Source organism: Elephantulus edwardii, unplaced genomic scaffold (genome assembly GCF_000299155.1).
Source record: "Elephantulus edwardii isolate Elephantulus edwardi_28Jun2011 unplaced genomic scaffold, EleEdw1.0 scaffold00157, whole genome shotgun sequence".
Taxonomy (NCBI): domain Eukaryota; kingdom Metazoa; phylum Chordata; class Mammalia; order Macroscelidea; family Macroscelididae; genus Elephantulus; species Elephantulus edwardii.
Window position 1 is genome coordinate 5,777,181 of NW_006399907.1, and position 6,282 is coordinate 5,783,462.

General features: G+C 38.5%; 1 protein-coding gene across 2 annotated transcripts in view; it reads right to left on the reverse strand.

Annotated features, from left to right (window-relative positions):
* Positions 1-6,282, reverse strand: part of TMTC1 (transmembrane and tetratricopeptide repeat containing 1) — a 477,484-nt gene that overhangs the window by 242,938 nt on the left and 228,264 nt on the right. The gene's annotated exons all lie outside the window — the stretch shown is intronic.

Genomic DNA, 6,282 nt, shown 5'->3' on the forward strand with positions numbered 1-6,282 from the left:
ATCTCAGACTGTAAAAGTTGGTAAAATCTTCTATCTCCTCTTCCTTGGCTCTGGTTGTTGGTGCATATATTTGAATGATAGTGGTATTCACTGGCCTTCCTTGTATGGGTATGGATATTATCCTGTCACTCACAATATTATACTTCAAGATGGACCTAGCAATGGCTTTCTTAACTATGAAAGCAACTCCATTTTTCCTCACCTTTTCATCTCCAGAGTAATATATGATTATTCAACTCAAAATGCCCCATGTCAGTCCATCTCACCTCCCCAATGTCAGTATTTATGCGTTCCATTTCTTCCTTAACAATATCTAATTTTCCTACATTCATGGTTCTCACATTCCATGTCCCAATCATTACTGTCTGCTTACACCTGTTCCTCTTCCTTTGTATTTCCATACCTGAAATCTCACCCTCAGTTGCCCTTTCTGTTATCTACATGTGTTCTGTTGTACATAGGGTTTTCGGAGACCTGCTATTTCAGAACTGGATGGCCAAACCTTCTTTCTAGTCTGTCTTAATCTGAATGAATGTTCAGATTTAGAAAAGTATCAGAGAGACAAGCATTTTACAGAAAAGTGAAAGATATATCCCTTATTGTCGAGTTAACCATTCTTATCAGTGTTGTCCCTCTCTTTGGCACATGTGTCTTTACCCACTTATTTCCCTGCTCCACCACGCACCAGGCAAGATACCTATCCACTCCTACCCATTCCCTTCAACATCCATCTCCCATTGTCCTCCCCTTTGATCTGACAGCTTATATCTGAAGCTTCCTTGGCTTCCATGATTCCAAATACGTCGGCTTCAGACAGTTTCATCCTTGAGAGGGTTAAACCAGACTTCCCTTTGGAGGCAAGGATTCTGAAGCTTCGTCTGACATACTTTGGACAGGTTGCAAGGAAGGGCAATTCCTTGGAGAGGGACATCATGCTTGGGAGGGTGGAGGGACAGCGTAGGAGAGGAAGACCCTCAATGAGATGGATTGATTCAGTGACTGAGGTAACGGGAGTAGGTGTGTCACAAACAATAAGATTGGCACAGGATAGAGCAGGGCTCAGGGCTATTGTACACACAGGTCATTATGAATGGCAGGTGACTCAATGGCACACAACAACAACTACTACTTTAAAATAAGGAGTTTGAGTCATTGAAAAAGTAATGTCCCCAAATTCATTGGAATATATTTTATATTTAAACTTCAGTTTTGCATTCCTACCAACCTTTAATATATTTGTACTGTTTTAGATTTTCCTTTCAGTTTTAAGAGCTTTAGTTTATATACAATAGAACTTACAGATTTTAAATGCACATTTTGATGCACTTTGGTGAGTATATATAGTCTTAAGGTTACTTCCACAATAAAAATTTAAGTGTATCCAATACCCGAAAAATTTTCTTATGTTACATCAACGACAACCCTTGTTCCCACATGCACTTACCTGCTGATCCATTTTATTATTATTTATTATGTATCATCATCATTGTTGTTGTTATGTGCTTTCGAGTCGCTTGCGACTCATAGTGACCCTATGTACAACAGCCCTAAACTCTGTTCTATCCTGTGCCAATCGCACCGTCTCTGATACACCCATTCCAGTTACCCCAGTCGCTGAATCAATCCACTTTATAGAGGGCCTTCCCCTCCTGTGCTGTTCCTCCACCCTCCCAAGCATGATGTCCCTCTCCAAGGACCTGTCCCTCCTTACAAAATCTCCAAAGTATGTTAGACAGAGTCTCAGAATTCTTGCCTCCAAGGAGCCATCCAGTTTAACCCTTTCTAGGATGAATCTGTTTGTTTTTCTAGCAGTCCATGGTACCCTCAATACTCTTCTCCAGCACCAGAGCTCAAATGCATCAATTCACCTTCTATCTTCCTTAGTCATTGTCCAACTTCCTGATACATAACAAATGATTGCAAAGACCATGGCCTGTATCAGACACATCTTAGTCTCCAGAGAGATACCATTGCTCTTCAGTACTTCAGAGAGGTCCCTAACAGCAGACTTTCCCATGGCAATATGTCTTCTATTTTCCTGGCTCCTGGTGCTGAGTGTTGACTGTGGAGCCAAGCAAACTAAAGTTGTGAACAATCTCAATCTCTTCACCATCCATCCTGGTGCTGCCAATTTGGCCCAGTGGTGAGTATCCATTATTACTCATTATTCTTTTCCTTTGATAGACTTTTATATGAATAGGTTAAGATAGTATGAGTCTTAAATGTCTGTTTTATTTCAATAAATATTGTTGTTGTTGTGTGTCATCAAGTTGCCTGTACCTCAGAGCAACCCTCTGTATATTAGTTCTGAGCCCTGCCCTATCCTAAGCCATTTGCATTATCTCCGACAGATCTAATCCCATGTCTCCAATCACTGAGTCAAGTAATCTCATCCAGGATATTTCTCTCTTGTGCTGTCCCTCCAACCTTCTAAGCATGACGTCCATCTCCAAGGATCCATCCCTCGTACCTTGTTTCTCCTGGCCCAAAGAATGTCAGAAGAAACTTCAAAATCCTTGTCTCCAGGGAGAAGCTTGGTTTCAGCCTCTCCAGGCCAGACCTGCTTGTTCTCTTGGTAGTCCACGGTATGTTCAACACTTCTCTAGCATCAAAACTAAAAGGCATTGATCGTTCTTGAATCATCTTTAGTTACTATTCAGCAAGTAATTGCAAAGATCCAGGCCTGAATCAGGTGTACCTTAGTCTTCATATTGACACTGCTGTTCTTTAGCACTTTGGAGAGATCCCTGACAGCAGATTTCCCCAGGGCAATTAGTCTTTTGATTTCCTGACTGCTGGTGCCAAGAGTGTGGATTGTGGAGCCAAGCCAAGCTGAAATTGTTATCTCTTCTCCATCTATCACGGTGCTACAATTGGCTCCATGATGAGAATCTTTGTCTTCTTGATGTTACACTTCAATCAATAATGTAGACTATAGTCTTTTACCTTCTACAGCAAACATATAAGGTTCTCCTTGGTTTTTGCAAGGAAGGTTGTGTCATCTGAATATCAGAGGTTGTTCATGAGTCTTCCCCCAATCCTGATACCATATTCTTTCCCATAAAGTCTAGCCTCTCAAACTATCTGTTCCACAAATAGATTGAAGTTATTGAGACAAAACGGATCCCTGATGCACTCCTTTCCTGATTTTGAACTATGTAATACTTCCCTGCTTTGTTCTAGGATCTGATTGCTCATATAAGGATAGATTTAAACACAATCAAGTGTTCTGAGATTCCTGTTTTTCTCAAGATTAGTCACAATTTGTTTTGATCCACACAGTCAATGAAACACAGATAGACATTTCTCTAGTACTTTACTTTTGGCCAAAATTCACCTGATAGTGGTGATAATGTCACACTAATTCTAAAGTGTCACAGCCTGTTCTAAATCTAGCCTATATTTCTAATAGTTCTCTGTCAATGTACTATTCCAGTTGTTTCGGGGTAATCTTCAGCAGGATACTTTCCACACTCTGTCAGGTCATCTTTTTTTGGAATGGAACTATACATGGCTCTCTTCAAGTCAGCTGGCCAGGCAGCTGTTCTACAGATTTGTTGGCAAAACCTGGTGAGCATGTCCAGGGCAGCATCTGTCTGTTGAAATATATCAATTGATAGTCCATAAATTCCTGGAGCCTTGTTTTTTGCCAATTCCTTCAGAGCAGCTTGGACTTCCTTCTTCATCACCATTGCCTCTTAAATATAAGTACTTTTCATTTTATTCTCCTGTGTCAGTAAACTCTTCTAGATACAGTGACATTATGTTCTCCTTCTATATTCATCTAATGCTCCCTAGATCATTCAATATTCTGCCTATAACATCTTTATGCATTGCAACTCAAAGCCTAAATTTGTTGTTCAGCTTAAGAAATGGTAAGCAAGTTTCTCCCTTTTTAAAATTATTTATGCTTTTTTATTACTAAATTATTTCTCTTCTTCTGATTGAGTCTTAAGAATTCTTTAAATATTTGTGACACAAGACCTTTATATATATGTTGTTGTTAAGTGCCACCATCAAGTCATAGGTGACTCATAGCGACCCTATAAATGAAAGTCCTCAACACTTGTGTGACTTTCATTCTTTCTCCAGGTTCGTAGGGTTTCTGGAGGCAAACTATTACGGAAGTGGATGCCACTCCTGCTTCCAAGGTTTTTTTAATCAGGGAGCTCCACCAAACACTGTCCACCAATGGGTAACCATTAACGCATTTGACACATCAGTGTCACAGTGTTCCATTTCAACACAACCACAAGTTACCTCTGTAAAGCAAGTGGACACATAAGGGCTATACGACCTAGAAGAGTGTTTGAACAAAAACCATGAAAAACAGGCCTGAGGGTCGCAGATTAGAAGTCACCCATCTTTGGCTTAGTAGAATCACTTTTTGTCCACTAGGCCAACTGATCTCTATGTTGATGTTATTCTTGTTAACAATAACACTTATGTCCTAACATTTTTGTGTGCAATTTTTAGTATGTGTTTTCACTTTGTTAACACAGTATTTCAGTAAGGAAATATTCTTCACATTAATGAAGTATAAGTTGTTAACTTTGTTTCTCATAGCTTTGTTTTTCATGTTTTATTTAAGACATACTTCCTTAATCTAAAGCCACAAAGATTTTCTTCTATGTGTTCTTCTACAAATATGATTTTATTCAGTTTACTTGTGTTTTAGGTCTATGATCCAGTCAGCATTAATTTCTATCAAAACTATGATATATGTATTAAGATTCATGCTTTTTTTAGGAGGTATTTATTGATCTCAGCATTGTTTATTGAGAAAAAAACTATCCTTCATCCACTGACTTACCTTGGTAACTTTGTACAAAATCAACTCCTTCCATAATCTAGTCCTTGATGTCTAATCTGCTTCATCTCTAACAACCATTTCCTATTCTGAACTTAGATTACAGGGTCCTGGCTGTCAACATGTTTAGTAATCAGTGGTTCAAATCAAGCATTACAGATAAAAGAGTGTATTTGTCAAACTTTATTGGATTATTCTAAAATATCTTTGCTTAGCATGTGGTGAATTTATCATACTCAAACTGCAAAAATCTGTTTCTCCCGCATATTGATGGAATTTTTGTTCAACTTTCCTTTGAAACTTTCAGGTTTTGCTTTATAAATCAGATCTCTGGGGATATCTCCTTTGCCTTCAGAGATTTCCAGTCACTCTGTTGCCCAAACTGTGTAGGGGGATAATGAACACATTTACCGCCACAGCAGATTAAGCAAGTCTCCCTAGGTTTTCCATTTTCACTGGCTCCCACGAGTTCTAAGCACACACATTGTTTAGCAGCCAGCCATGGATGCATGGGGCGTGTATTATCTCAGACCTTCTTCCTCCCCCTTAATTATCTGGCTGATCCAATACTCTTCTACACCACATCATCTATCCTGTAAAGCTGAACTGGCAGCAGGGAATACTGTAAATCAAGGTTTGACTGTCGTTAATAATTCTTTTTTGTTGTTTTTTTATTATTACTGAAATTTTAAGGAAAGTTTAGAGAGACTTTGGATTTCTATTCATACACTGTTGCACAATTTCCTCCCAGACCCTCTACTCCCCTCACCCCCAGCAGCTTTCCTCTTTGAAAAGAAAAAAAAAATTGTTCATTGTTATACAATTCCCCTCCCCTGCCCCCAGTTCACGTTTACTATCCTGCTTTTATTCTAGACTCGTTATGAAAATGATACCTAATTATATATTCCCTTTAAACAGTTCTCTCTCTCATCTGTTTCAATGCAGTGTACATTATTTATACCTTCTTTTCTTAGTTTCCCCCCAACCCCAATGTCAGTTCTTGAAATAGGCTTCATAATTTTAGGTCTATAATTGTTTGAGGTAAAATCACCTAACTTCAGGAATTTATTAAACCTGCTACTTACTACTGGGTTGGCCTCAACTCACAGCAACCTCATAGACAGTGTATAACTGCCACATTATGTTCTCAGGCTGCCAATCAAATCTATGGTGACAAGCTGAGTTATCTTTCTCCCATAGAGAACTGATGGATTCCAAGGGCTAATATATCAGCCAACCTCCCAATGCTTAATCCACTAAGGCACTAGGACTCTTTCAGGATACTAGCAATAAAGTCTTAATTATAAGGTAAGCACTTATATGTACAAATTTTTTTATTATCAAATTCCATTATTGCCCAAAATCAAGTAAATTAATTTAAAAAATTCCCCAAAGGCAATAAAAAAATCTTATTTACAAACATAAATCTTCATATCCAATTTCCCTAAACTCAGAGAAACCATAATATATAT